The 22,707-nt window shown below is 39.7% G+C and overlaps 1 protein-coding gene across 1 annotated transcript in view; it reads right to left on the bottom strand.

The window, feature by feature from the left end:
- LOC140191366 (MAGUK p55 subfamily member 2-like) overlaps positions 1 to 16,262 on the bottom strand; it is a 585,916-nt gene extending 569,654 nt beyond the window's left edge. Inside the window, exon 1 of the mRNA XM_072248711.1 lies at positions 16,210 to 16,262. The gene's annotated coding sequence lies outside the window, so the exon portion shown is untranslated. The remainder of the gene's footprint in view (positions 1 to 16,209) is intronic.
- Positions 16,263 to 22,707: the final 6,445 nt, after the last annotated feature.

Raw genomic sequence — 22,707 nt, 5'->3', positions numbered from 1 at the left:
TCGCCTTATCATTGGTACCAGTATGTACCAAGACTTCTGGCTGCTCACCCTCACCCTTGAGAATGCCATGGACTTGATCCAAGACATCCCCGATCCTGGCACCAGGGAGGCAACATACCATCCTATCTCTATACACGTCTCTATCGTGTCCAGGCTTCCCACATCTCACACTAAGTGCAATTCATCTCTGCATCTAACTCAGTAAAATGGAGTGATGAATAGAATAAGCAGCTGATTGCACAGCACTAATCCCAGAAACATCTTGCCCATTATATTTTGCCAACCTGAAAATGACTTAATAATCCCTACCCTGTTTTTCCTGTTCATCAATCCTGTACCCTTGCTATGTTAATTACCCAAATTCATGTGCTATTACTTTGTATAGTAACCATGTGGCACATGAACAAATACACATACACTACCTCCAAAGATAATGATATTTTACCCTGCCTTACTCAATCCAAGCTCAAAACTTATTTATATGCCACTGATCTTTCATAAACAAATGTTGATTCTACCACATAATATTCTTCCTGTTTCACTTGTCTGCTATTACATCCTTCTGTCCAGTATTTTCCCAATAACTCATGTGAAACTAACTAATATGTACGAGGGGTGATTGATAAGTTTGTGGCCTAAAGTAGAAGGAGTCAATTTTAGAAAACCTAGCACATATATTTTTCCTACATTTACACACTTAGTCCAGCGGTCGTGGAGCATACGGATCCCTTCTTTGTAGAGGTCAGCGTCTTGGACATCCAGAAGTGGTCAACAGCAGGGGTGATCGATAAGTTTGTGGCCTAAGGTAGAAGGAGATGAGTTATTAACTTCAAACTTTCTGCATTTTCACTCAAAGAGTTGAACTGCACGTGCACGTAACGAGAGCTGCATAACTCATTTCCTTCTACCTTAGACCACTAACTTATCAATCACCCCTGCTGTGGACCACCTGGAGGTCCAAGACGCCGACTTCTACAACGAAGGGATCCATATGCTCCACAACCGCTGGACTAAGTGTGTAAATGTAGGAAAAATAAATGTGCTAGGTTTTCTAAAATTGACTCCTTCTACCCTAGGCCACGAACTTATCAATCACCCCTTGTAGTTCCTAAGTTTTTGTCTTCCATAGTTCTTGAACAGGGATTTTACCGTTGCTATTTTCCAACCTGCTGGAGCCTTTCCAGCGGCAACAAAAACAGGAACTAATTATGCCCTTGAGATGTGTTCTAGAGCTGGGCTCACCAGGATAGTTGAAACTGCCACTGTCAACAATATCCTACCCTCCAGGCATTTAAGAATAGAAACAAGAATGGTTATGGCATTGATGGATCATACAGGGAAGATGAAGGAGAGAAATGTCATTTTTAATGGATCAGAACATTGTCAGTCATAAGGAACAAGGAAGAGATGTGTACAAATTATGCCCAGTAACTCCACTTCAACATTAGTACACATATAGCACAGATTTATTAATTTGAATTGTCACCACTTAGCACTGAAGGAAGGTTTTCTCCAGATTGCTACCTTGTTGGTATACAACTTCATTCAGCACAGCAAGGAGACGGAGAAGGTAAAATACACGTGCATCAAAGAAACCATGGTAACCTCTGATCTAAGCTATGAAAAATTAAGAGCTAATATATCTCTGTGTTATCTGCATTAATTGTAGATGACATTCAAATGATACAGTTGTGTAAAGATAGTGAAAAATATGGACAAACACACTATTATCTAAAATGCAATAGAACAGGAGAAGTTGCAACTCAATATGTATGTGGGTTAGCAGGCAGAGACTCATACCAGGCATAGACTGCAAAGCATATTACAGCTTGGGGTAAGACTCGATTGGACTATAGGCTTTTCTGTGCAGCTTAGACTAATTAGTTATGAAGCCAATTTAAAAAAATTAAATAAATAGCACCAATAAACAATATACAATTAAATAGAAAAATAAAACCTCAACAAAATAAATTTTTCAGTGACTTTACTTCTAGGAACAGAATTAAGCAACAAGTTTTATTAAATCTTATGCTGACATAGAAAGTAATCATGCAGCAAATCCATTCATTAGGATTTTGTACAAATGGATAATTGTCTGCATGTCTGCATGCAGGTGCAGTTGACACCAACTATTGTGTGATGGTTATTTAAAGATGAACCAGGAGTCTGTTTCATGGTAATAGAACCAATAATTAAAGACTGTGCAGAGACTGAGTTTGGAGAATCTGCTGGGAGTATGATTCTGATTAAGGATAATCATTCCATTTGACTTTTTTTAAAAAAGTCATTTACTGTATGCTCAGAAATATATTTCTTCAGAGCAACAAAATTTTTTCCTTCAGACAAAAACTGCACACTCACAGCCAGTCTGAGTAAAATTGTTGTGCATAATATAGTTTATTAGCTGATTGTAACAGTATTATTTGTAATTCACAGTTTCCCTCACACCCAAAATTCAATGCTATCTATATTGTAGACATTTCAGAACTAAGTAGTCTTATAATTTTGATATTTGGTTTCATAACTTCATAAGGAAACAGCGGTTTATTTGTCTCCTCATGAAAGCTCAATACATCTGAACACACATCCCAAAAGGTTAGTCATTAATAAACTGTATGGAGGTTCCATAACATTTGTCAACATATTCATAAATAAGGGATAAGTTGCTTAAGAATATTTTACCAGATAGGAAAGCAAAGATTATCTTCAAAGGTCAAAAGCTGTTTTCTCTTATATCATGCTTGACATAAACTTAAGCATGTGTACATGTGTATTGTTAATGCTGTTCAATTAGACCTTAGGAGTGGCTTCAATTTCAATTTGCATGTAATGCTTTCCTCTCCTGATCATTTCTACATTATGCATCAATGTTACTGATTCCAAACTGCCTTCTGAAGCACTCAGTAAATCATTCTCTTCCAGCTTAGGTTTCCAAAGGCACACCCAACCCATTCAAACTCAGAGCCACAAAACTACATTGCAAACTGGTGTTGGCAAAGCTCTCATTAAGCAGTCCACCAACAGCCTTACAGATATGTAATTCTGCTGGTACAACTGATGACAAAGATATCCATTGGCAAGTCTGAACCACTAGAAGAACCACCTTACCAAGAAGGGGGCAGACAATGGTATAATGTATGAGGCAGTGCCTCTGGGAATCTACAATATTGTTATCTCATTGTTTCAAGCCAACTGTTCGGGGTAAAATATCCTGCAGTTTAACAGCCATCATCCTCACTCAACTCTTGAATTATTACCAACCGATATTACCCATACTGTCTGTGACTAGGCAGAAAACATACTGTCTGTGGGGTTAGAGAGCTTCGATGTTTATCATCAAGAAAACCAGAAGATGAAAACAAAAAATAAACTCAGAACATCAGGCAGCATCCATAGAGACAAAAGAAGTTTGTTTCTAGTCTAGGAATGTCAACAACTCATCAACACTGTCTCTTTCTCCATAGATGCTGCTTGACCTGAAGAGTGTTTTATTTTATTTCTGTTTCCATTTCAAGAATTTCTTGTCAGTTTACTGAGGCCAATTACTCAAAAATGCCAGATACTGTACATTGCTGAGCTGAGAACCAGCAAAAGAATAATTACTTAGCCTCATTTTTATCAATCCAACTGGGGCAGATGCATCCATCCATGACAGCATTAATAGAGGCGACTGCTGCAAAGTCCTCATGAAAATCAAGCTGCACCCTACCAAGTATAACTTTGCTGATGTCACATCTGTTGCTGGCTGAGTCAAAGGTGCTGGCAAATCAGCACATAGGAGGGAGATTGAAAATGTGGTTGAAAGCTGCCTTAACAGCACTCTCACTCATTGTCATTAAAGCCAAAGAGTTGATTATTGACTACAGGAGGAAGCCGCCTTCAGTCCCACACCACCAGGTTCAGGACCAGTTATTTCCCTACAATCATCAGGTTCCTGAACCAGCATGGATAATTTCACTGACCTCAACACTGAACTGACTCCACAGCCTACAGGCTCACTTTCAGGGACTCTGCAGCTCATGTTCTCAGTATTATCTTATTTACTTCTTTTTACTGTTTTTTAAAACTTTTTTATTGTTTGCATGATTTTTTTACTTTTCCACCTTGGTTATTTGTCAGTGTTTTTATTGATAGTGTTTTGTAAATTGGATTGTATTTCATTATTTCCTTTTATATGCCAGCAAGAAAACAAATCTCAAGGTAGCATAGGGCGACTTTGATAATAAATAACTTTGAACTCAGCCACAAGACACCTCGATGGGAGTTTCTCAGAGTAGTGTCCTAGGCCCAACCATCAATCTTCAGCTGTTTCATCAATATTCTTTTTTCAATCATAGGGTCAAAAAAAAAAAAAAGGGGGGTGGGAATATTTGCTGGTGATAGCACAACATTCAGCAACAGTTACAATTCTTCACATAATGAAGCTGTCCACTTCCAATTACAGCAACGCCTGGGCAATATACAGACCTGGATCAATGGGTGACAAGTAATATTCATGCCATGCAAGTGCTGGCCAATGATGAGAAGCAGAAACTGAACTGGAACACACACACACACACACACACACACACAGGAACAAGTCAGGGGCTAGGAATTCAGTGAAGAATAACTCACCTCCAAACTCCCCAAATCCTGTCCACCATTTACAAGACTTGGGTCAGGAATGTGATGGAATAGTCTTACTTGTCTGAATGGGTACCGCTTAACAATGCCCTAGAAGCTCTACACTATACAGGACACAGCAGCCCCTTTGATATGCACCCCATCGACAACCATTTGCTCACTCCACCATCAATGCACGGAAACAGCAATTTAGTCTTTCCAAATGAAGAAGCAATTCATTTATCCTTCATGTTAATAATCATATTAATGCTCACAGTGTAGCCTCCTCTGCATTGGAGAAGCCAAATGCAGACTGTGTGACCATTTTGCAGAAGACCTCTGTTCAGTCCACAAAGGTAAGCTTAAGCTTCCAGCAGACCATCACTTTAATTCTCTGCAACACACATCAAAGTTGCTGGTGAACGCAGCAGGCCAGGCAGCATCTCTAGGAAGAGGTGCAGTCGACGTTTCAGGCCGAGACCCTTCGTCAGGACTAACTGAAGGAAGAGTGAGTAAGGGATTTGAAAGTTGGAGGGGGAGGGGGAGATCCAAAATGATAGGAGAAGACAGGAGGGGGAGGGATGGAGCCAAGAGCTGGACAGGTGATTGGCAAAGGGGATATGAGAGGATCATGGGACAGGAGGTCCGGGAAGAAAGACAAGGGGGAGGGGACCCAGAGGATGGGCAAGAGGTATATTCAGAGGGACAGAGGGAGAAAAAGGAGAGTGAGGGAAAGAATGTGTGCATAAAAATAAGTAACAGATGGGGTACGAGGGGGAGGTGGGGCCTTAGCTGAAGTTACAGAAGTCGATGTTCATGCTGTTCCATTCTTACGCTAGCCTCAGTCTGTGGTCTTTTACCCTGGCCAGTTCTGATGAGAGAGGCAACATTACAGACGGATGGATGGTTTGTTTCTTTCGCTACAGGCTGGGCCTAACCTGCTGGGCACCTCTGGCATCTGTCGTGTTTTGTACCTCACTTTCAGCATCTCATCTCCTTCTCCATTTTCAATCACCTCTTAAAAATTCAGCTGTGGTTAACAAGCCCACACTACTACATGTCACTTGATCTCTTTTGGTCTTTACAGGTATTTTCTTTGATCATTTCACCTTTCCCTGACACCCAAGGCATGTTTGACTTCTAACTTTGATCACTTCTGAAGGTCATCAACAGTTTCCCTCTCCACAGATGCTGCTTGACCTGCGGAGTATTTCCAGTTTTATTTCAAGAATGGAACTGCTGCCCTAATTTCCAGTGGCTACACATATCCCCTACCATTGGCTGAATAGTAAACTGGAATGAACTTACAAATCCTCGTGGCTCCTGGAGCAGATGAGACACTAGCTATCCTAGAGCTAGTAGGTCACCTTTTGGCTCCTATTGAGCAGATACAATAGTAGCATTTAGGAAGACTTTGGATAGACACATTAATGTGCGGGCGTAAGAGATTTGGTGTAATCTGGCATCATGTTTGGCATAGGTATCATGTGCCAAAGGGCCTGTAATGTTCTACATCCTGTATACAAACAAAGAATATTGCAATCTTAGCATGTGCTGAATGCTGGGTTAGCTTATGGCAACAGAGCTAATGGTGAATATCTGTGTGGCATGGAGCCTTTGAGTTAAAGGTCAGAGTCGGTGAATGCAAGGAAAGGATATAAAAAACTATATGCAGCTACCATTTATTGCTGGATCTAATGAACAAGGCTGAGAATAATTACTGAAGTAATGCCATTTGACTTTTTTTAAAATATGAAGTGAATGGGAATAATTTGGAGAGGAGATTGAGAGCGAACTGAGGTATTATTATGATCAGAAATTGCAGAATCTGTGTTGAAACCACAATTTTACAAAGCTCTTCCCTCAGTTAGCTCCTACACAGACGCACAATGTTTGCCGGAGTCGAAGGCTTAAAGGTCAGTGAATTTGAAAAAGGAAATGGGAGATTTCAAGTTCACCCCAGAGAGGAAAAGAACCGGAAAAAGCTGTTGGACGTGATGGGGCTGAGATATTTGTTCAGGTTCCAGGGAGTTCATCATGTCACATCTACCTTCAACTTCAGACTAATCAACTGAAGGGATTGAAGTGAATAGAAGAAAGAACCACTATCAGGAATTGCTCACCCCACCATGAGTCATCAGCTGGTGAAGCTCAATGTAGTTTCAAGCAATGTGACGGCCTCGGTGGACATGACACTCAGACTGCAAGAGGCTCTCGAAAAAAGCAACACGCCAAAGCTAAGTAAAAGCACCATTGCGAGGATAAAATGATCATCTGAAGGATGGTGTAATCTCAGTGGGGTTCTCCCTTTCCACAGCCTCAAGCAGTTATTGTCTCTGTGAGCATTTGCATCACAAGGCAGCAGACCAACACAAATTTCTTCTGTAACATACTGAAACCATTAATACACTGTGTAAGAAAAGAGGTATTTCTAAATCTCATCACTGGATCCCCGCAGGAGAGATACTGTCACAGGCTCCAAGTTAACCAGCAGCAGGTTCCATGCCTTGCCACGTGAGAACACTGGGAGGTACACGTTTCCTCCTTCCCTTCATTTTTGTTAAATAACTGAGCAAAACTTCCCAACACCCACTACTGTCCTTCACACATTCCATTTGCCAGCTGCTAGGAGACCGGGTTCTTTTCTGGACATGAACAGCCCCAAAGATCATTTTGCAAAGTCTACTTCCTGACAGATAGGCATCAGTCCTTCATGTTCTTGAGAAATAGGGTGCAAGCTGTATGGAACTTTTGAAGATTCAGTTTGAATGAGAACTAAAACCTATTTTATACAAATGTCAGACTCAGGGAGCTTTCGCCACTGTGATCAAAGCATTGACCACGAGGCTACAATATTACTCTATAGGGAGATACACCCTCATTGCACTTTATTAGTTTTAATGGATGATGTTTTTCTGCTGTCAAGGCCAAACTTCTATGTGGCTCCTACCAAGATGTTATCTTGTCAAATTTACTCCTGGGCGTTAAATTAATTGCTTTTCCAGTCTTAACAAAACGACAACATATGCACTGTTAACTTCACTTGACTTATTAACCTGCTATACTGTTACAGTAGAAGTCTTGCATGTTTAGCAGTTCTTACAATAAGTGTGTACAAATTACAAGCATTTTCCTCCTTTGGCTTAAGTATTCTTCCCCACAGACTTAAGTATCATTTCAAAATCAATTTAAAACTGATGACATAAAAAGACTGTCCTTGATCAAATATCATCTCTTATTAAAATAACCTTTAAATGACTTGACTTGGAGTACATAATTTCCAATAATTTGTTTTTGGCTGAAGATTATTTAAATGACTTCCACATCAAGAGATTGGACTCCATTTTGCAGACTGTACAGACTATGAGATGCAAGTTCAATCACCAAATTATCTGAAACTACACTGGTATGGGAGGTGCTATTGATTGCAGTTAGTCCTGCTGAATGTTTCAGAGCTTATAATCAATATCTTGACTACACATCACACAAACAAACTGATCCTTTTCTATATCGATTCCAATCACACCACAGGTAGATTCTTCAACACTTTCTGTGACACAAAAGGAAATAGAAGGAGTAGGCCACTCAGCCCCTCAAGCCCACTCCACCATTGAAAACAATCTAACCAAGATCTCATGTGTATATTCATCTCTGCCAGTTCTACACAGCCCTCAATTTCCTGATCTTTCAAAAAGCTACCCACTTCTTTAATTATCCTGCAACAATCCAATCTCCACAGCCTTCTGAGATTGAGACTTCTAGAGATTTGGTGCCCTCTGTAAGAACAGAGGGAGCAATTACGTTTTCTCCACTTAGTTGCTTCAGGCCTGTTAAAGCTACATGTAAACACAAGCTGACAATAATAACCTCAGGGTGTTTTGGGTTGGAGGGGGATGGGAAAGAAGGAAGAACTGGAGACCTTCAGATTGCTGGCACATAAATAAGCCACAGTGAGATATTTCAAGATTGAGTGGATAGATCCCACCCAACATTTCCTGAAAGCTTGCTGGAGGGTGTCAATACTTCCAGAAGGAAGAGGTACAACTAAAAGGTAAAAGATTAAAGGTTTGTGTGCAGTTCTGGCTGCCCAGCTTTACTATTTCAAGCTGCAGACAAGGTATAGGATGTTATCACAACTGGAGGGCTTGAAATATCATGAAATACTGGATAGGTTTGGACTTTTTTTCCTGAAGCATAGGAGGTTGATTGGCGACCCTATAGAAGTGTACAAAATCATGATTGGCATAGATAAGTGAATGTTCACAGTCCTTTTCCCCAGGGTACAAGAACTAGAGGGCAGAGATTTAGGGTGAGGGGGAAAGATTTAAAAAGAGACTTGAGGGGGAACATCTCCCCCACAAAGAGGATGGTGGGTTTATGGAATGGGCTGCCAGAAGAAGCTGTAGAGGCAGATACAATTAAAATGCTTAAAAGATATTCTGCCAGGTGCATGGATAGTAAAAGTCTCGTGGGAGATGGACTGTCTCGTGTAGAAATTTTGGTCAGCATGGATAAATTGGGCAAAGGGCCTGTTTCTGTGTTGTATAAATGACTCTAAAAAGAGTGTTTGCAAAACTAATTACATTAAAATCTTCTTTTAAAAAACATGTGGAATTCCAGGGAAAACAATGTTTTAAATCCACTGTGGATACTGTATATCCATTTGATATACAGTATTTTACAGCTGGCTGCTCAGAGATAGCCCATGAAATAAAAATTTTGGCAAATACCACTGCTTATAGCTACAAAATGAAGCGGAACCAACAAGTACTTGCAGAAGCACGATCACTTAAACAAAGACAAATTTGAGAAACCGCAGCAATGAACATCTTCAATCACTGGGGTCTGAATGGAAAGTATTCTGCATAACACTGAAATGAAGTATATTATATTCAACAATCAGGCTCATGAGCCAGAAATATACACACACCTTCAGTTTATCCCAAAGGCACCACTAATACCATATGTTTAGGCTAAATGAAGGCACTGCTATGACACTTGATGAATAAACACCTTTCTAGAAAAATTACCAATTCCTGACTTGTTGCATTACCTGTTTTCTGGAGGGAATTGAAACTATTTCTATGTGAAAGATTCAAAATTAAAATACATACTGTTTTCAACACACATAACAAAAATAGCAAAAGCTAGTCAGTCTATCACATTCAGTAATTCCCTGCAATTGAAATAAAATAGAATTTTTAAAAACTGTCAAAAATGTAATTGACTCTCAAATGAACAGCAATGGCACATCACAACAAAAGATGAAAACTATTTGAAAAAAAAACTTTTATAGACATTGCTCACTACAAGTCAGATGATACATTGTGTAATGTCTTTGTTGTTGCAGTTCTGCTGCTAAATGTCATCTGTGCTTAAAACCAAGCTTTGCAGCTGAGTCTACTAAGAACTCTTTTCTCCAAAATGGAGGAAATATTGTAGCTACATTACTGGACTAGCTCCCAAATAAAAAGTCCAAACTAATGATCTAGTGACATGAATTCAAATCTTATCAATTTCAATCATCTAGAATGAAAAATAATTAAGCATCAGCAAAGGTGGCTATGAAATAACTGGATTGCATTAAAAACCCACTTGATTCATTAATATCATTCCAGGAAGAAATTCTATTTTCCTTTGTGAATCCAAATCTAGGATATGAATGGCTCTCAACTGCCTTCTATAATGGCCTAATAGATCATACAGTTCAAACCAAATAGGGGTTGACAATAAATCTTCACCTTTCAAGTAGTGCATTCCAATTACAAGGAAACAGTTGGAAATTCGATAACTTCTTAATAACTTATTTTCCCACAAACACAAGCAACAGAAATATCAAAAATCTTACTTTTTTTTATTCAATTGTTATTGGAGACTTAGGAAACCAAACTTCATCAAGTATAATTTTAGTTTTCAATTATTATTCTTCAGGCCACTGCACCAAATTACCATTGATTTCTCTGAGATTTAATACTGAAGGTGAAAGTGCTCCATTGTATTCAATGAGTTGCAATATCTTCTAACTGAAGTATTGTTCAACTGGAAACAACCAATTGCTTGGTCACTTAAAAAAAAGACATTTCAAAGAGACAGGAGTTTTTTGTTCTCTTGAAGGCTCAGAGCCTAACCTGGTGAACAGGTAAACTGCAAAACAAAAAAAAAATGGTGCAGTCTCTGGTTTAATTTGCAATCTCTACAGTTAGTTGAGCTCAGCCAGGATGACAATAGGGGCTTCACAATTCAGGTCAGTGACCTGTGGTTATAAAAGGCAGGGGTTAGTGCAGCTCTTATGCACTGACGAGAGTCACCAAAAGAAAGAGATTCAGTCTTGACCTTAACGTTCTTTGTGATCAGTAACTTGTCAGAAAATTCCACAGTTTGTGTGCTGACAGTTTGCAAGTGCCATGAAAGGACAGAGTACCTTACAATCATTCTTAGTGAAGGCGTCAGTGCCTTTTGGAAAAGTGGAATAAAATGAAAATTGGCAAGGAAAATATTGTTTAATTAATGTAAAGCAACAGAAATACCCACAATTCTTGAGGGGCTTTATATAATAAAAATAAACCAACAAATCTCTCAAAAGACTTTGATGATAAATAAAAAGGGAAAATCTGTTACTACAAGATAGGAATGCAAATATTTCATGGTACTTTAATACACAGAACATTAAATGATAATGTTTTTAGAAATACAAGTTAGATCCTCAATTGTGCTCGGAGCAATATTCAATGCACCACAATGCCCCAACTTTTCTCTCTCTCTTTAGAGCTAAGAGATTGGAAAACCAATCTGGTTCAGTTACCACCCAGGAAAAATATTCTATGTCAAATACTCAACAAATGTGTCAAGAATTTGAAGACATACAGTTTTCAATAAGAACTCCTACTGCGTACATTGAATATACAATTTGGCACAGATGTGCAATTTGGAGAAAGTAGTTTGTGAAATAAAATAAATTTTTGACCAGCCCATTCATTTCTTTTTTTTTAAATTTTATTTTTATTTGGATAAGGAATTCACAAATATCATGTACTTTTTTCACACATATAACCTTTTCCATTTTTTTATATGTATAAAACTACAATTATTTATACATTCTTAAGTACACATTGAGATGATATAAAAGGAAAATAAACATTTAAATAGATAATTATGTACTGTGGTAAATCTAACCTATTAGGCTAAGTAATGGAATTAGTTGTTAAGAAAAATGGTAATAATAGTTTCCATATAACCCTTCTGGACCATTTCCACTGGTCCAAAATGTTGTATATAAGCCTATGTATCAACCATTGTAGGTGTTTATATCCTAATTTGTTCATGCTTGCAGCCCATTCATTTCTAAGAATGGTTTCAAAACTAGGATGGAAATAATGTGCACATGAGAGAGAATGGGTTACAAGAAATAAGTAGCACTCACATCTACTGTAACAAAGCACTTCAAGAGGTTGATTGTTGGAACAATTATCTCCTGCCTGAGCAAAGACCCAAACCCACTGTGATTTGTCTACCACTGCAACAGGTCTATGCCAGGCTGCAGCTTATTCGGTTCATCTGTGAAAGTATTGGTTTTGCTGACCGCGAAGTTCTAAACTCAACTGAAGATTTTAAGCCCTATCAGACACAAATAGCCAAGAGTACTCTCATTAAAGGGAGATTATACTGTAACTACTCAATCTTCAAAGACTAGTTCACTTCCCTGTTTATTCTCCATGATGAGTTTAGTTGCTAATACCCACTATTCGAGCAGTGGGTCCCCTCTCCCTAAAGAGGAGAAGATATTTCCAGCTAACAAAGTAGTCTAAAACATAGTTCACTTATTTTCAGTGATACACGTTTAAATCCAAACAATGCTCTTAAAAGACATTTAAAACACACAGAGAATTTCTATCTCAAAATGATTTAATTTCCAAATCACAAACCATTTCTAAAACACAAAGCACTTCTTGTGCATAAAGCTCCTTTATAGACATTTTTTTTTAAATTTCAAAGTGATTGCTGCTTTCCATTTACATTTTAAAAACTGAAGACTACCTTTCTTTTACGACTGGAAACCAAACTAGTGTACTTACATCTGTTTGTGATCTTACAAGCGGCAGATACCGTTTAGAAAGCAAAAATTAACGAGGCCTAGGATGATGCACATTACACATCATTCCTGCAAAACTAATACTGAAGCTTCAAAATCTAGGCCTCTGTACCTTCCTCTGCAACTGGATCCCTTACTTCCTTATTGGGAAACCACAGTCAGAGCAGACAGGTAATAAGATCTCTTCCTTGTCGACACTTTAGAAGGCTTTGGTTTGACTACATTTGGAATATTGAGTAGTTTTGGGCCCCATATCAAAGAAAGGATATGCTGTCACTGGAGATGGTCCAGAGGAGGTTTACGAGAATAATCTCAGGAATGAAAGAGTTAATGTATGAGGCGTATTTAATGGCTCTGGGCCTGTAATCACTGGCTTAGAAGAATGAGGGGCAATTCTCAATGAAAATACCAATTTTTGAAAGGCCTAAATAGAGTGGATATTGAAGGATGTTTCCAATACTGAGAGAGTCTAGAACCATACTTTCAGAACAGAAGGGTGTCCTTTTTGAACACAGATGAGGAGGACTTCCTTTAGCCATTGAGTGGTGAATCTGTGGAATTCATTGCCACAGATGGTTGTGGATGCCAAGTCTTTGGGTATATTTAAAGCAGAGGTTGATAGGTTCTTGATTAGTAATGGTGTTAAAGGTTGCAGCCCCCTTTAGGAGAATGGGGTTGAGAGGGAAAATATGTCAATGGGCTGAATAGCCTAATTCTGCTCCTACTTCTTATGGATTACTAACAAAGGCACACCTCAAGGATGTGTGCTTAGCCCCATGGCTGTACTCTCGCTACGCAGCCTTTTAGGAAGTGTCCAATGTGTAGTGTCACAAGAGGCTGCAGAAGGCCGCAGACTCTGCCAGTTGGATCATAGACACAACCCTCACGCCATCAAGGATATCTTCAAGAGGGAGCACCTGAAGAAGGCATCATCCATCATTAAAGACTCTCACCGTCCTAAACATGCCCTCTTCTCATTATTACCATCAGACCCATACTGAGTGATTTAAGAACAGCTTCTTCCCCTCCACAATCTAATTTCTGAATGGTCCACAAACACTAACTTTTAATTCTTTTTTTTTGCACTATGTGTTTATTTCTGTAATTTATAGACATCTATGTCTTTGCCCTGTACTGCTACCACAAAGCAAGATTCACATCATATGTCAGTGATAATAAGTCAGATTGTGAAGTAGGGATGGGATGACTGGGAGCCAGCATAGACTCATTGGCACACTGGCCTCCTTGTATCTTGTAAGAAAATGACTTATGAAATATGAGATTGTTAATTCTCATTGATTGGGCTCATGCTTATACAACATATTAGCACAAGCTAACAATCACTTGGTTATCTAAGGTCTTACAAAGTATTGACAATGCCACTACACTTGAGTGACATATATTTTACCACGCGAGAAGCTGATAAACATTTGACTGTAATACTTCATTCCCATTGAAGTATAGACTTACAGTATATTCAATAACTTTGTTTATGATGGGGATTAATTACTAAATTACATTTATGCTCACTGGATCTCATTTAGAGGCAGAACAATTAGCACCTGGCTGCCTTTCCACATGGTGATTTTAAAATAATGCCCCAAATTCCACAGAACGTCTTTGTTCTTACAGTCATGAGAACCAAAAGGGTTAATGATTAATAAACAGTTAGTCGGATTGCTTTTAGCATTTACTGTGGCCGAAGTTTTGTACAGAACAGGCAGGTTAATAGATTAAGAGTTTTAGGAACGTGAATGTTTTAATGAATTGTTTGTTCTCTCCTATTGGAATACAGCCTATCTGATAAGGCAGTGAACTACATCTCAAATCCTAAATACAATCAACAATATCTCAGGTTTCTAACATTCTTTGGCATAAAATTACAGATATTTAGGATGGTTCAATTATAGGATTTATTCACAACCACTAATCTCTCTTCTACGGTTTTACCATTAACCTTCATGGTACACTTGAATATTTTGCAGGTATCATTGTCAATACTAATTAAAACAGAGATACTCAATGAATTTTTATGTGCAGATGAATTTCAAAATCCAATTATACAAATGGCATTTTGAACATTCGTGATATACTGTATTTCAATTTTTTAAAAAGGGTTAAGTCACAAAATAATGAGGTGACCTGTGCTTTAGAATGTGCTCTTTCCATCATTCTAAATGATTGGATGAAGTTGTTTGAAAGTCAACTAAGTGAGCTTAGTTTGCAAATACTCAAATTCATACAAGACCACAGCACAATCTACTCCGTGTTAAACAGACATTCTCACTTGAGGATATTGGAATGCATCATGAGGAATAGAAAAATATCAAATGGTCAGAAAGGGTCTGTTGTTGAGGTAGTTTTTAGGATCTTTACTCTGTACATACTTCTATTTGATTAGAAAGGCTCAACTTCCCTAAAAATTCCAATTCTTCCACTTCAAGTATCAGTCCTAAAGAACAAAAAAAGGGTAAACTATTATCTAATATATAAATATAAATTCAAAAGCCACATTTTTAAAATTATAGCCATCATATGATATGTCATTGTGGCTTGATAAAAGTATACAATCATGAAATATTGCTAGTTCAAATTTCTCTAATCTTGTAGTATTATTCCAGTTATAAACAACTTGGAATATCGGGCAGGTACAAGTATTATTAGAGCAAGCCTGTATGAGTAAATACTTACTTTCCCAATTGAAAACATTTTCCAAGGTCTTTTTCCAAGATTCTTTCAGCTAAAGTATCCCACACTGACATAGGAAAAAGGCTCAACTGTATTCACAAGAGAAAAGATTCTGATCAATGAAATCTCCCTAGTTCTGAAATGTTAAGTCTGTTTCTCTCCATTGATGCTGCCTTAATTGTTGAGTATTTTCATAATACACTTTCGATATTTAATTCATATATCACCCCTCAGCTTGTACAATACTCTGACAGAAAAGACAATTATTTTTTCAAAACAAACTTGAAAACAAATGATGTAACGCTCTGCTACCAAAATTGTTTGATTTATACAATGCAATCATGTGCCTACCGGCGATAGGACCCAGAAGTATTCTTTCTCATTGCAACAAGACGAAGAGTGGTCAGGAAGGGATCTGGCAGGTCAGCCAGAACGGCCTTAATATAACGCGAAAACACAGATTTGTGCTTTGCATTAATAAAAGGAGTCGATTTGCATTCCGAGATGTGTGAAGAAATACTAAATAAATAAAACCAGAGTTGAGCAAGAAAGCGGTATTGCTGAATATACACACACACTTTCAAGACATGTGAATACGCCCTTTAATAATCAGTTCTCAATAGTCAAATACTTGCATTATCAAGACGTCAAGGAACAGTGAGTGAGTGAATACTCAAACTCCATTTTATGGATCCGTACCATTGCCACCCAGGGAGTCACATTTTTGTTTACAGTTTGTGCCCCAAAAATGCATTGCAACCACGCCTGGTGTTTTTCTACAATTTTACAAAGTTGCAAGCAGATATAACGCAGAACAAATCAGATCCTACCTGTTATTATTATTAATTTTCGTACAAAAGCCTCCCTTTTGCTTCTGTGTATCTTCCAGAGTGGCGTGTCGGTTTCCCCGGCGTAACAGAGCTGCTGTCAGTTCGGTCTCATCCACTGACTCTTAAAGTGGCAATGCTCGTGCGATGGCGCGGAGAAACACATTTAAACCCTTATCACTCCCATTTCTTTCTCAGGCGAATCAATTTCTCCTTGATAAAACAGACATAAGGACCTAGCTCCCTTCCCAATGTCTAAAACGAGTCCTCATTTAAGGTTTGAGTGGTCTACTGAGATCTAACGGCGCAATCTATGGTTGATTCAGGGGCGCCCAATTAAACAAGGTGCTATAATTTAAAATCGGACTCCCAAAGTTCAGGTGAGGGAAAAGGTGGATTTTTTTTCGTGTTGCTCCGTACGAAGGATTTGCTGTTGACTATCCCTCTTTCAACCTAAATTTCGACGGAAATTACGGCTGTAATTTAATGGCAAAAAATTAATAGCTTCCTGAAATGTACCTTTTGAAATTCATTCCCGCGTCATACTTATTTGATTACAGTTTGGAATAAATCCATATTTCTGCTGAATTTTTTGTTTCTGTAAACATTCTGTTCAGCAGGGGTTGTTCGTGTTCGGGGTGTTGATCAGATACGATGTATGGGTCTCCAGCCTTATTCTTGAGCATTAGCTCAAGAAATTGTTCGTATGTTTTCGATCTGCGCTTTCAAATGTCTTTACATTGGCCTGAAATTAAGATGATAAAACTTCCCTCACTTTAAGTGCGAAGCCAAAAAAAAAAATCAACGGCAGCCTGGAGAGCCTACTTCACAAAGTACAAGCCCAGACCACATTTCGGTAAATCAGATCAGATGGACCTAGCTGTCCTTCTCTCCTTCTCCTACCTGCATGCAGGCAGAGGCTGAAGAACAAGGCTCCAGAGATTACAATAACGAAGAGGTGCTCGCGGAAGGCAGAGCAGCGGCTATAGGATTGCTTCGAGTCGATGGACTGGGCCGTGATCTGTGGATCTGAACGTATACACTACGGTTGTAACAGACTTTATTTAGACAGTTGTAGACTCCTGATCCCCAAAAAAAAATTCAGATTCTTCCCAAACGAAAAGCCTTGGATGAACCCATGAGATCTGCATTCTGCAGAGGGCCAGATCAGAGGCATTCAAGTCTGGTAACTGAAAAGCCATCTCTCGGGTGAAATGGGAATTACCGACGAAACTTGATTCAACCAAGGATGCTTGACAGTTGTGGCAGGGCTTGAATACTATCATCTCTTATAAAGTTAAATCAAGTGATCGAGGCAAAGGCAGGGCTTCACTTCTAAAGGAGCTTAATCCCTTTTATGCTCTCTTTGACTATCAAAACATGGCGGAAACATCACGAACTCCTACATCCTCTGATGATCCTATGATTTCCGTCTCTGAGGCTGACGTGTAGCCCGCATGAGGGTTGAACCCATGAAAAGTATCCGGCCCAGACAGGGTACCTGGCCGAGTACTAAAGACCTGTGCTAATCGACTGACTGACTGGAGTGTTCACTGAAATCTTTAACTTCTCACTTTGGCAGTCTGAGGTATCCACTTACTTCAAGCAGGCTTCAATTATACCAGTGCCCAAGAAGAGCGTGGTGACTCACCTCAATGACTATCATCCAGTAGCACTTACATCCACAGTGATGTAGTGTTTTGAGAGGCTGGTGATGAAACATATCAATTCCAGCCTGCAAAGTGACCTAGATCAACTCCAATTAGCCTACCAGAACAACAGGTCCACGGCAAATACCATCTCATTAGCTTTTCACTCAATCCACACAGTAGGCTTATTCAGAAAGTTAGAAGGCATGGGATCCAAGGAAGTTTGGCCAGGTGGATTCAGAATTGGCTTGCCTGCAGAAGGCAGAGGGTCGTGGTGGAGGGAGTACATTCAGATTGAAGGATTGTGACTAGTGGTGTCCCACAAGGATCGGTTCTGGGACCTCTATTTTTCATGATTTTTATTAACGACCCGGATGTGCGGGTGGAAGGGTGGGTTGGCAAGTTTGCAGACAACACAAAGGTTGGTGGTGTTGTGGATAGTGTAGAGGATTGTCGCAGATTGCAGACAGACATTGACAAGATGCAGAAGTGGTCTGAGAAGTGGCAGATGGAGTTCAACCTGGAGAAGTGTGAGGTAGTACACTTTGGAAGGACAAACTCCAAGGCAGAGTACAAAGTAAATGGCAGGATACTTGGTAGTGTGGAGGAGCAGAGGGATCTGGGGGTACATGTCTATAGATCCCTGAAAGTTGCCTCACAGGTAGATAGGGTAGTTAAGAAAGCTTATGGGGTGTTAGCTTTCATAAGTCAAGGGATAGAGTTTAAGAGTTGCGAGGTAATGATGCAGCTCTATAAAACTCTGGTTAGGCCACACTTGGAGTACTGTGTCCAGTTCTGGTTGCCTCACTATAGGAAGGATGTGGAGGCATTGGAAAGGGTACTGAGGAGATTTACCAGGATGCTGCCTGGTTTAGAGAGTATGCATTATGATCAGAGATTAAGGGAGCTAGGGCTTTACTCTTTTGAGAGGAGACATGATAGAGGTGCACGAGATATTAAGAGGAATAGATAGAGTGGACAGCCAGCGCCTCTTCCCCAGGACACCACTGCTCAATACAAGAGGACATGGCTTTAAGGTAAGGGGTGGGAAGTTCAAGGGGGATATTAGAGGAAGGTTTTTTACTCAGAGAGTGGTTGGTGCGTGGAATGCACTGCCTGAGTCAGTGGTGGAGGCAGATACACTGGTGAAGTTTAAGAGACTACTAGACAGGTATATGGAGGAATTTAAGGTGGGGGGGGTTATATGGGAGGCAGGGTTTGAGGGTCGGCACAACATTGTGGGCCGAAGGGCCTGTACTGTGCTGTACTATTCTATGTTCTATGTTTCCATGTTCTATCCAGACAGCAAAGGTACATAATCCAAGATGCTCTTTATTAACTACAGCTCAGCATTCAATATCATCATCCACGCAAAACTAATCTATAAGCTCCAAGACCTTGCCTCAATACTTCGTAGTGCAATTGGATCCTCTATTTCTTCACTTGCCAACTGCAGTCACTTCTGATTGGTAACAATATCTCCGCCACAATCTCCATCAGCACAGCTGCACCACAAGGCTGTGTGCTTAGCCCCCTGCTCTACTCGTTTTATACTTATGACTGTGTGGCTAAGCACAGCTCCAATACTGTTTTCAAGTCTGCTGCTGACACCACTGTCACAAGCCGAATCAAAGGTGGTGATGAATCAGTTTATAGGGGGGGGAGATTAAAAATCTTGCTGAGTGGTGCCATAACAACAACCTCTTACTCAATTTCAGCAAGACCAGGAAGCTGATTATTGACTTCAGAAGGAGGAAACCAGAGATCCATGAGCCAGTCCTCATCAGGGGATCTGAGGTAGAGAGGATCAGCAACTTTAAATTCCTTGCTGTTATTATTCCAGAGGATCTGTCCCAGGCCCAGCACATAAGTGCAATTATGAAAACATACTGTGCCTCTACTTCCTTAGGAATTTGTGGTGATTCAGCGTGACATCTGAAACTTTGGCAGACTTCTGTCGGTGTGTGGTGGAGAATATACTGACTGACTGCAGCACAGTCTGGTACAGAAATGCTAATGCCCTTGAGTGGAAAATCCTACAAAAATTAGTTGATGTGGCCCAGTGCATCATGAGTAAAGCCCTCCCCAGCACTGAGCACATCTACACAAAATGCTGTTGCAGGGGAGCAGCATCCATCATCAGGGATCCCCACCACCCAGGACATGCTCTCTTCTTATTGCTGTCATCAGGAAGAGGGTATAAGAGCCTCTAGATTCACACCACCAGGTCCAGGACAGTTATTACTCCACAACCATCAGGCTCTTGAACCAAAGGGGATAACTTGACTCAACTGCACTTGCTACATCATTGAAATGTTCCCACAGCCAATGGACTCACTTTCAAGGACTCTTCATCTCATGTTCTTGATATTCATTGCTTATCTATTTACTATTGTTCCTTTCTTTTTGTATTTGGACAGTCTGTTTTCTTGTGCACTCAGGTTGAATGTCTTTCATTGATTCTGTTATGGTTATTATTCTATAGATTTATTGACTATGCCCACAAGAAAATGAATCTCAAGGTTTGTATATGGTGACATATATGTACTTTGATAATAAATTTACTTTGAACTTTGAAATAAAAACTGACAAAAAATGGTGCAGGAGTCAAGGTAAAATGCCCAAGGCTAAATCATTCATACATTTCGACCCTGCCTTCTCAAAGCTATGATTCTGTGAAGGTTTGTTTTGTATGTGCATTGGCAAGAACTGAACTATTGTGGACCGTCCTAGCTGAGCTGAAAGTAATGGCTTGGTGCAAGTTACTAAGTTGTTCATTTACTCTCAAAGTGACAGCTCGCCATGGAGGAACTAATGGACTTTTGCTTGCATTGAGTGGTTACCTGCAACCTGAGAATGAAACCACTGAACAGCCCTCGCTCCCAAATCTCAACCACTAAATTAATTCAGGCATTTCTCCAGTCCCATAAAGTGAAGGGTGGATTAAGTTTCCAAAGTCCCTCACAACAGATTTTATGGTGGGTCCCGGAGCAACCCCATACTCCAATTTATCTGCAACATTTTCTCCCCAAATTCCCAACAACTCCCTCAGATTCTACCACTCATATACAGTAGGGGCAATTTACAATGACCAGTTACCCCTCCTCCCTTCAACTTACACTCCATATTGGGAAGAACTGGAGCACCTGGAGGAACCCACATGATCACAGGGAGAACATGCAAACTCTGCAAAGAGAACACTGGAGGTCAGGATTGAGCCCTGTTCACTGGAGCTGTGCAGCGACAGTCTCATCAACTATCTCCCTCTGCTGCCATATCAGTGAACTGTTTCAAAGTACAGGGATTCACTACTGTAAACCACACAATTTTTCAAAATTCTTTTGTGTCCGAGCATTACATTATTGCACTTGTCTATTAATGGCATCAAGAATATCATCCATTGGCTCAATCAGTCCTGCCACTGACACTAGAAATCACCTACCCTTTCTTTGCTGAAAGAGACATTATTCATGTTACCCAGCACTGTTCTATACTAATTGATGAAACAATATTCTCTTTTGCAGCCTTCTGACAGTTTACATGTAGGTGGCAAGCTACCTATCATTTGACAGAAAACTGTTGTGATGGTTAACAGCCATCACTTCGCCAGAATAAAAGTAGTTGAACTGAATTGACTTTATTACCTACATCTTTCATATACGTGAGGAGTAAAAATCTTTATGTTACGTCTCCATATAAATATGCAATATGCAATTTATTATAATTTATAATAAATAGTATATACAACAGGATAGTCAATATAACATAGAAATACAGTTGTGTCAGGATGAGTTAATCAGTCTGATGAACTAGTGGAAGAAGCTGTCCAGGGGCCCGTTGGTCCTGGCTTTTATGCTGCGGTACCGTTTCCCGGATGGTAGCAGCTGGAATAGATTGTGGCTGGGGCGACTCGGGTCTTCAATGATCCTTCGGGCCCTTTTTACACACCTGTCTTTGTAAATGTTCTGAATAGTGGGAAGTTCACATCTACAGATGCACTGGGCTGTCCGCACCACTCTCTGCAGAGTCCTGTGAGTGAAGGAAGTACAGTTCCCATACCAGGCAGTGATGCAGCCAGTCAGGATGCTCTCAATTGTATTGTGCCCCTATAGAAAGTTCTTAGGATTTGGGGGCCCATACCAAACTTTCTCAGCCGTCTGAGGTGAAAGAGGCACTGTTATGCCTTTTTCACCACACAGCCAGTATGTACAGACCATGTGAGATCCTCAGTGATGTTTATGCTGAGGAATTTAAAGCTGTTCACCCTCTCAACCCCAGATCCATTGATGTCAATAGGAATGAGCCTGTCTCCATTCCTCCTGTAGTCCACAACCAGCTCCTTTGTTTTTGCGACATTGAGGGAGAGGTTGATTTCTTGACACCACTGTGTCAGGATGATGACTTCTCTGTAGGCTGCCTCATTATTATTTAAGATTAGGCCAATCAGTGTAGTGTTGTCACCAAATTTAATTAGCAGATTGGAGCTGTGGGTGGCAATGCAGTCAAGGGTAGACAGAGAGTAAAGGAGGGAAGTTCACCGTGAAATATTTAACTTACTTTAAACATACAGTATTTGGTTTCAAAAATATAGTTGGGTGCATCATTTGTACCTGTTTTAGTCTCAGGTATTTATTATACTCCAACTTTAGAATGTAATAGTTGTTTATTAACCCAGATGCCTAAAAATGTATATTGCAATTAACACGGACTGCCCTAGAAAAAGAGACACTGTGGACAAATCCAAGTATCTCCAAAACATTGTCCGACTCCCTGTATTGTGTAAAAATTGTACCACAGTTCCTTCAACACTTCCATGGTGATGTGCTGCAGGTATTATCACACTGAAATTCAG

This window comes from Mobula birostris, chromosome X, assembly GCF_030028105.1.
Source record: "Mobula birostris isolate sMobBir1 chromosome X, sMobBir1.hap1, whole genome shotgun sequence".
Classification (NCBI taxonomy): Eukaryota; Metazoa; Chordata; class Chondrichthyes; order Myliobatiformes; family Myliobatidae; genus Mobula; species Mobula birostris.
This window is presented reverse-complemented; position numbering and strand designations above follow the sequence as displayed.